The sequence below is a fragment of the Dermacentor albipictus genome, chromosome 1, assembly GCF_038994185.2.
Source record: "Dermacentor albipictus isolate Rhodes 1998 colony chromosome 1, USDA_Dalb.pri_finalv2, whole genome shotgun sequence".
In the NCBI taxonomy this organism is placed as follows: Eukaryota; Metazoa; Arthropoda; class Arachnida; order Ixodida; family Ixodidae; genus Dermacentor; species Dermacentor albipictus.
Genome location: NC_091821.1, coordinates 367,289,301 through 367,298,038, shown reverse-complemented (window position 1 = coordinate 367,298,038; position 8,738 = coordinate 367,289,301). Strand labels below are relative to the sequence as shown.

Genomic DNA, 8,738 nt, shown 5'->3' with positions numbered 1-8,738 from the left:
CGCGATGCTGCCCCGCAGGCGCGTGGAACTTGTTCGTCCAGAAGCGATACAAGAGAGGCACGCGACCAACTCTGCGCATGCATGGGTGTCGAGTCCCCGCGCTTTCGCGACCCGAGATTTACTTGCCGCAAGCTGCATACGTCGGCGCTTGCTGGCCCCGCACTTTGGTTGCCTTTTTTTTTATTTTCTTTGTTATTTGAGCCGTAGCTGAGAGACAGTCCATGGACGTTGCTCGATTTTGTCCTAACATTATTTATTTTTTTGCATCGATGCTCATTCTTTCTCTCGTGATCTTCCTTGCAATCGTATGTACGTGTACACCTTGTCCCGGTCGCCTGCTGATTGAGGGTTTCAGATTTCCCGGGCGTTACGTTCGAGTGCGCTCGCGTAGTGTCCTCCCCTTTTCCCTTCCATGCGTGTTGCTGATCGTGTAGGAGAGACAGACACACACACAGAGAGAGAGAGAGAGAGAGAGAGAGAGAGAGATCGTCCGGACTTGGACCCGCGCGCTCTCGGTCACGCTCGAGGGCGTCCTGCTTCCTCGCGTAGGAGCGCGGTCGCCGCTGTGGCTATCGGTTCATGCGGCGAGTCGGCTGCACGACCGCGGTCGCGACGACCGTCACTCTTTGAGTGAGCGAGCTCAGTATATAGGATGGGTAGGCGCATGAATATTGCGTCTGTTGAGTGTGAGAGATTCAGAAAGAGTACCCTCCATTGAAAACATAATTTATTTGCCAGCAAAGGGCTCCCTTGTGTGCCACTCTAAAGGAAGGGAGGAGTGCGAAAGACCGCAGCAATATCAGAAAGCATTATTGGACGTAGGTTATCCTTATTTCGCTGCTTTCGTTGAAGATGACCGTTATGGCGAGCGCTAAAGCGCTGTGCGCGACCTTTGAGCGGAAGTCTGTTGGATGAAAGGAAGATATATACACGGTGTCCCACATAACTTGAGCCAAGGATTTGAAAATGAAAGACGCGTTGGAAGCGAATTGAACCGAACGCATTCTATTTGCAATGTCCTATAGTAATTCAGATATTTTTCCCCCATAACTCACTAATTAATTAAGTTTAATTACCCAACTTTCTAAAATTATTGGCTGAGGACCTCAAGTATGATACGTACATTTGTAGAGCACCTTCAGAAACCACCGATCGATTTGTTTCCTGTACGATAGGTCTCACGTAGTCCTTTTTTCCTGGTTGCAAAGAAGGCCCACGAGATATGAAAAAGCCACGTGATGGAGCGTTTGCGCAGTGGTATTGTGCTGCTGCAAGTGTGCATTCGGTGAACAAGGTCGGCTGCATCGTGGCTGGCGACGAGGCAGTGGCAGGTATCTCACCGGCAGCGCTCGGCCAGCAGCATGCATTTTCGCTGTCATCCGACGGGAGCCGACCTTGTTCACCGAACGCACGCTTGAGAGCAGCACGATACCACTGCGCAAGCGCTCTTTCAAGTGGCTTTTTTTCATATTTCGCGGGCTTTCTTTGCAACCCGAAAAAAAGGACTACGTGAGACGTATCGTAAAGAAAACAAGTCGATCGGTGGTTTCTGAAGGTCCTCTACAAAGCTGCGTATCATACTGGGGTCTTCAGGCAATAATTAAAAAGTTGGGTAAAAAAACTTCATTAATTAGTGAGTTATGGGGAAAACAAAACATTGTCTGAGTTACTATATGCTATTGCGAATAAGATGGTTCAATTCGCTTCCGACGCGCCTTTCACATTTAAATTCTTGGCTTAAGTTATGTGGGACACCCTATGTATATTAGGGTGATGAAGGCTGGTCCACCAGCCGAAAACGTTTAGTACATAAGTCTTCCAAAAAGTTCGTCGTCTCTTTCCTGCATATATATATTGGCTGAAAGATAGGAGGCAAACCTGGCTGACCGCAGCGTAAATGTGTGTAGCGCCCAGCTGACACCTGAACATCAGCAGTGTGGGGAAGGAGAAGAGACGGAGAGGTGAGAGAGAGAGAGAGATTAGGAAGGAAGAGAGTGCTTGGAGCTTATACCTCTGCTGACATAAGCTACTCTGTAAACGATATACGCGCTCAGTAGAAACTCGGAAAGCGACAAAGTCTACTTCGCCCGTTACCTTGCGGGTGCGAATCGCGCTACCTCGCGTACATTAGACACGCGCCGTCAATCTTTACCGATCGTTGAAGTTGGCCAGGCTGCAATGTGACCTGTCTAGTACGCGATCGAATCCACCCTGCCAGGGGAGGCATTCCGCGCTGTTGACGGAAAAGCCAAGGGCACATGTGCTCATCACCTAGCGCCTGACGGGCTGCAGCGGACGCTGTTGTTGTGCCATTACCACAAGCCCGGATTCCGAATCTGCAAGATGCAGAATCTATCCTGCGAGCGCCCTAATTCTCCCTTCACAAGTCAAGATGCTGAGCCGTCAGGCAGCGGGGTCCTGCGGGAGAAGCCCCGGCGAGCCGCATTTTGGACGTGTCAGCGTGTGCCAGACAGCCCGGCGCCGCACCTCCCTTTGCCTGGAGGTCACCGCGCGCGCGAACTTTGAACCGGGTGGCCAGCGCGGTCGCTGGTTGGACCCCTCGGACGACCGTCGTGTGCTGACTTTGTATTGGGCCGTTTGAGTGACAATGGTTCCTCGGGGATTATAAAAGCAGCGACGCGCCACCTGAAAAACAGGATCCGCCGACCCACCGGGAGAGAGTGTCGCTCCCGACTGGGGTGAGATGTGTCACGCGTTTTCGCCGGACGCCGTCGTGCGGGAACAGTCGCGTTTGTGTGAGCTCTCGGCCCCAGTGCCGATCCGATCTTGTCCTGTACAATGACCTGTATATAATGTATAAAATCCCTTTCGTTATTCTCATCGACGCCTGGCTCGGAGTCTTCGCTACCAACGCTCTGTCACGAAACGGGTGACGAGCGCTACGGGACCACAAAGCCGTAATCGTGGTGCAGCGGTACAAGTTCGTAACACTGGTGGCAGCGGTGGGATGTCGTAACACTGGATGGCAGCTACGGGATTGACCGGCATCAGCTACCTCGGCGCGGTGAGTGCCTGAAGTTTAGCTCAAACACCAGACTTTCTCTGACACAGGTTATAGTAGCTTAGGGAAGGATTTGGTGTTGCATTGTGATAACCTTGTGTGTTTCAAGCCTAGTAAGAGTGTTTTGAAAACCAGGGGATGCTGAGGGGGTAAACAGGGCAGTGTGTGAAATACTTGCATATGTCTTACTAGTAGTGTTATAGTAGCGTACGGCAGGTATATTCAAAAAGGGTAAACAGCAGGAGGACAGTGTGAACGATGGAGAAGTACAAGGTGAAGGAACTTCTCGAAATTTGTGAGGAGTTGGGCATTGAGTTGGGCTCAACCAAAAGAAAGAATGCGATCCTTGAGGTCATGAGGACTGGGGACGTAACGGCTGAGGAAGCCGCAGAGGCCTTGGCGGGTATCAATGAACGTCGCGAAGAGGAAAAGGAGGAAAGGAGAGAACAGGAACGTCGCGAAGAGGAAAAGAGGGAGAAGGAACGTTGCGAGGAGGAAAGGAAAGAAAAGGAACGTCGCGAGGAGGAAAAGAGGGAGAAGGAACGTTGCGTGGAGGAAAGGAGAGAGATTCGTGAGCACGAGCTTAAAATGAAAGAGTTGGAGACCCGAAATAACTCGCCAGCGCCTAGTCTCACTTCTAACGGTCCAAGAATACGCGATCAACTTCCACCCTTTGTCGTCGGAGAGGATATGGCCAAATACCTCGTGAAATTTGAGCACGTGTGCGAACGGAATAGCATTGAGCGATCCCTCTGGGCACAGAATCTGTTAGCGTTGCTTCCTGGGGAGGCATCAGACGTAATAACTTGCTTATCGAAAGAGGCGTTTGAGAGCTACAGTGATGTGAAGGAAGCGCTACTGCGGAAGTACAAATTGTCGCCCGAAGCTTTCCGGCAGAGGTTCCGGTATGCAAAAAAGGGTAAGGAGTCGAATGTTGACTTCGCGTTTCGTCTAAAAGCCGACCTGGTGGAATGGCTGAAGGGCGAAGAGGTTTACGACGACCGCGACAAAATTGTCGAATGCATCGCGTTGGAGCAGTTCTACCGTTGCATTGATGAGGATGTCCGGCTCTGGCTGCAAGATAGGCTAAAGGAGGTTAAGCTAAACAAGGCAGCAGAGTTAGCGGAAGAGTATTACACCCGCCGCAGCTTGCACAGCAAGGCAGTGCGCATAGAAAAAGCAGATAGAAGAGATGGGTTTTACGGGAAGCCCGACGAACGGAAGGAAATCACGCGTCGCGAGTTTCGGGAAGACGAGTCCCTTCCCAAAGAAACTGTAAGGGATGGACAGAATGCATCTCAGAATGATGACGATGGTCCGAAACAGCGAAACGAAATGACGCGTTCTTTTGAAAAACGGAAACCGTTAACCTGCTACAATTGCAAAAAGCAAGGGCACATCGCTGCAAGCTGCCCAGAGAGAATTGCTTTTGCAACGATACAGGAAACTCACAAAAACATACGTCTATTGGAGCCCTATGTGCAGGAAATTAAGGTAAACGGCAAGAAGTGCCGAGCACTGCGGGACTCTGCAGCAACTATGGACGTTGTTCACCCGTCTTTCGTCTCCTCGAGTGATTTTACGGGAGAGTGCGTTAGGATACGGCAAGTGGCCGAGAAGGAGAGTGTCTGTTTACCGATCGCAACGGTTATCATTGAAGGAGAGTTTGGGAAACTTAACACCGAAGCCGCTGTGTCAGCCGCCCTCCCGGAGCAATTTTCCTACCTCTTCTCAAATAGCTCGGAGCAGCTGCTGAGGGATCAGGGCAAATCATTCTTTGCCGACGTGGCGTACATGGCCCCCACGCGATCCAAAGCGCGCCCGCTGTCGAGGGAACTTGACTTAGCGTCGGTGAGCGAAAGGCGGTGCGGCACACGGACTGATCAAGGTAACTTGAGTGGCGAGCAGTCACGGGAGAGGCAGAGCTCGGAGGCTGGCCTAGACGAGCGGGTCCTGGAAGTGAGTGGGAGTGACGCGTACAGTGCTAGCCGCGATATAGACGCGACGCCGCAATTAGGCGACGCGGGCTCCACACTCGCTCCGGTTTCCGCCAGCCGGCAGGAGCAGGCTGCAGTTGAAAGAGAAAGTCTGATTCGCGAGCAACAGGAAGGCTGTTCATTAGCCGATCTGAGGAAGAGCGTCAAACGGGGAGTGAAAAAAAAGAGGGTTTCATTTGGCAAGGAATCTGGCTTATTGTACCGCCGCTACACGGATAAGCAGGGTCGCAAATATAAGCAGCTTCGGATTCCGCGAAAATATCACCGGGAAAAATGAATGACCTCATTTGCTTCCTCAGAAGTATGTTTTCGGTCCAAGTGATTTCAAGGGGACCATTCCATTTGTAATTATTATTGCTGATTATTAATTGTTTCTATTTTGGTGTGTTGTTAATTTGAAAACTGATTGTTTGAGCCTTGTGTGCTAGATCGTACACCTGCCTCTTGTTGCAGCGGGAGCAAAAGGGGATAGCGATTTAGTTAGGTTGATTTGGATTATGGCCTTGTCTGGTGTTTGACGGGAGACAGAGGGCACTTGTTCGTGTTGGGTGTTGCCTTTTGCCGGTCGGTTTTGCAAGCTGCAGAACGACCAAGCGGGACCAGTGGCGAGAAGCAAGGTCTTAGGAACGACCCGAGCGGAGCTGGTCAAGGTGCCTTGGCGACGACGCGGTGAGCAGAGCTCCTGTCCTGGCGAGTCGGACCTGGGCACGTGAAGTTACCTGGCGTCCCGACACTGGACGTGAACTTGGACGAGCCTGACGAACGTGCGCGCCTGGCATCCGAGCCACGTGGAGGCAGCTCGTCTTCCCGGCGCCTTATCTGAGGGCGGGGATGCTGTTGTGCCATTACCACAAGCCCGGATTCCGAATCTGCAAGATGCCGAATCTATCCTGCGAGCGCCCTAATTCTCCCTTCACAAGTCAAGATGCTGAGCCGTCAGGCAGCGGGGTCCTGCGGGAGAAGCCCCGGCGAGCCGCATATTTGGACGTGTCAGCGTGTGCCAGACAGCCCGGCGCCGCACCTCCCTTTGCCTGGAGGTCACCGCGCGCGCGAACTTTGAACCGGGTGGCCAGCGCGGTCGCTGGTTGGACCCCTCGGACGACCGTCGTGTGCTGACTTTGTATTGGGCCGTTTGAGTGACAATGGTTCCTCGGGGATTATAAAAGCAGCGACGCGCCACCTGAAAAACAGAATCCGCCGACCCACCGGGAGAGAGTGTCGCTCCCGACTGGGGTGAGATGTGTCACGCGTTTTCGCCGGACGCCGTCGTGCGGGAACAGTCGCGTTTGTGTGAGCTCTCGGCCCCAGTGCCGATCCGATCTTGTCCTGTACAATGACCTGTATATAATGTATAAAATCCCTTTCGTTATTCTCATCGACGCCTGGCTCGGAGTCTTCGCTACCAACGCTCTGTCACGAAACGGGTGACGAGCGCTACGGGACCACAAAGCCGTAATCGTGGTGCAGCGGTACAAGTTCGTAACACTGTGCAGCGTGTAGCAGCAAATGTTCAAGCGCCTCCGTCTATGCGCATTGTTGGAAAAGTCCGAAGTGGCGAAACCAAGGCAGGCCTTTCGCGCCCATGTCCATACACAGCCGACGCGAAGAGAGAGCAGTACCGCACGCTGCCGTCGCTATAGCGATCGCGCACAGATTGGGGGAAATTCGTTGCTCGCGCGCGATTTCAGGGTCCGGATATAGTGTGGCGAGGTGCGGTGGACGAGCATTCCGTGCATCCTCCGTGAGAAAGTGAGTGATTAGCGGGGGTGGTTAGTGCCGAGCATCGGCGGCAAGCGGGCGAGCTTTCGCGGTCATTGAGGTTATAGCGACTTACGGTTTGTACCTGAAGACTACTTCAGGTACAAAGCTCACTTGCAAAGCCGAGAACCAACACAATCGGCAAACAATGCGTGACCGCGGTCGTCCTGTAACGCCGAATGAACAGCTTTCAGGGTACAACACAACCATGCAGCCGACGATGTATATAGCCTGACAGCTGTTGCTTTGGTGCGACACATTACCGGCGACCCGTTGCTTCCGCGCTGTTAATTAACATGTTGCCCAGTCTGATAACGTCTGTGCAGTAATTGAATGCCCAAGAGAACTTTGACCTGTAATGTTGTGTAACTGAAGTGCAGCGCTACAGGAGACTTGGAAGGGTGTATCGTGTGGATGCTTTCTCCGCGGCGCACAGAATTTGACTCGTCGCCAGTGAAGGCCTCCTTTGACAGATATTCTTAAGCGTCAAAGTGGAGAGGCACCGTCAGAATAAATTTAAGACATAAACGCTATGCGAGTTTACCGACTATCGCGGATGTCCGCAGCTGCTGGACAAGGCCCGGTCCAAGCGCTTGCAAGTGACGAAAGCAGACGAGCAAGTCTCCTCGGCAACAGGTGTCGCCCTGAAAAGCAAGCCACGCAGTGCATTCCGACCGAACAAGCGCTAGTCAAATTAGTTTTATGACGAAACGCAGACGGGCTCCGACACGTACCACGTCAGTAGCTTTCACTCGTAACGCCCCGCCGACGTACCTGGCGTGCGTTTCATAACGGCCTCCCGAGAGCGTCTGTGCTGCTTAGCGCCCGTATACGGGGGTTACTGCTGTCCCCGACGGGTGACGTGCCGCAGAGAGAGGGACAGAGCGTCTTCTCGGTGCTGCTCGCCGGCTGTCGCGACGCGGGCCCCGTACATGCGGCGCCGGTAGCCGCCGTCGGGCAGCGATCGGGGAGTCCGCTGCTCAGCGGGCAACGCAGGCGAGGTGGCGGCGTTTTCGCAACCGGTGGGCCGGCATGTGGGTGCCCCGTTCGCAGAAGCCGCTCGTCTCGCTCGCCGAGCGCCCCTCTTTGCGTAACGAGCCTCGGTCGCGAGCTGGCTGCCCGGCAGCTAATCGCCCCGGCGGTGCGCCCCTCTCGTCTTCCTCCCCTGGCTTGCCATGCGCTCTCTGTCCGGAGGCGGTCGGCGTGGCGCGTGCCTTCTTCCTCGTGGGCAGGCCGGGCCCCGGCGCTGCGGAGCGCGGCACTCCCGTCGTTGCGAGGGAGAGGGAATTGGCTTCATTAATTTGAGAGGATGAATTGGCGTTGCCCGCTTATTGCGCACTGCCGCCGAGCTGAAAGAAATGTATAATAATAATATTTGGGGTTTTACGTGCCAAAACCACTTTCTGATTATGAGGCACGCCGTAGTGGGGGACTCCGGAAATTTGGACCACCTGGGGTTCTTTTAACGTGCACCTAAATCTAAGCACACGGGTGTTTTCGCATTTCGCCCCCATCGAAATGCGGCCGCCGTGGCCGGGATTCGATCCCGCGACCTCGTGCTCAGCAGCCCAACACCATAGCCACTGAGCAACCACGGCGGGTTGAAAGAAATGTATACTGTGTTTCTCAATAAGGTGGCTTTGAAGTGGAAGCTTATAGACTTGGGCATCAGCCAGTCAGTACATAGCGATCATGCGCGAGTCCCTACGCGTCAACGTCGCTTGCTCAATCACTAGTGTGCCTCGTAGCTTCCACTGTGGTGCTAGATCATCGTCAAGTGCTACGTTTTGCAATGCAGTATATTGGTATGGAAGAGCTCGGTTTCGACTCGTCTTCTCAAAGAAAAGGAAATGTACTCTAAGAGGCACGATGGATGGTTCCCTTTCTCTAGCCAGAGTAAACTTCCGCGCACGAGTCCATTACGAAATTAGGAGTGGGAGAACGCAGGAAAGTGGCGGAGG

At 53.5% G+C, this 8,738-nt stretch overlaps 1 protein-coding gene across 2 annotated transcripts in view; it reads left to right on the top strand.

Annotated features, from left to right (window-relative positions):
• Positions 1–8,738, top strand: part of LOC135904104 (elongation factor-like GTPase 1) — a 155,886-nt gene that overhangs the window by 108,929 nt on the left and 38,219 nt on the right. The window lies entirely within an intron of this gene.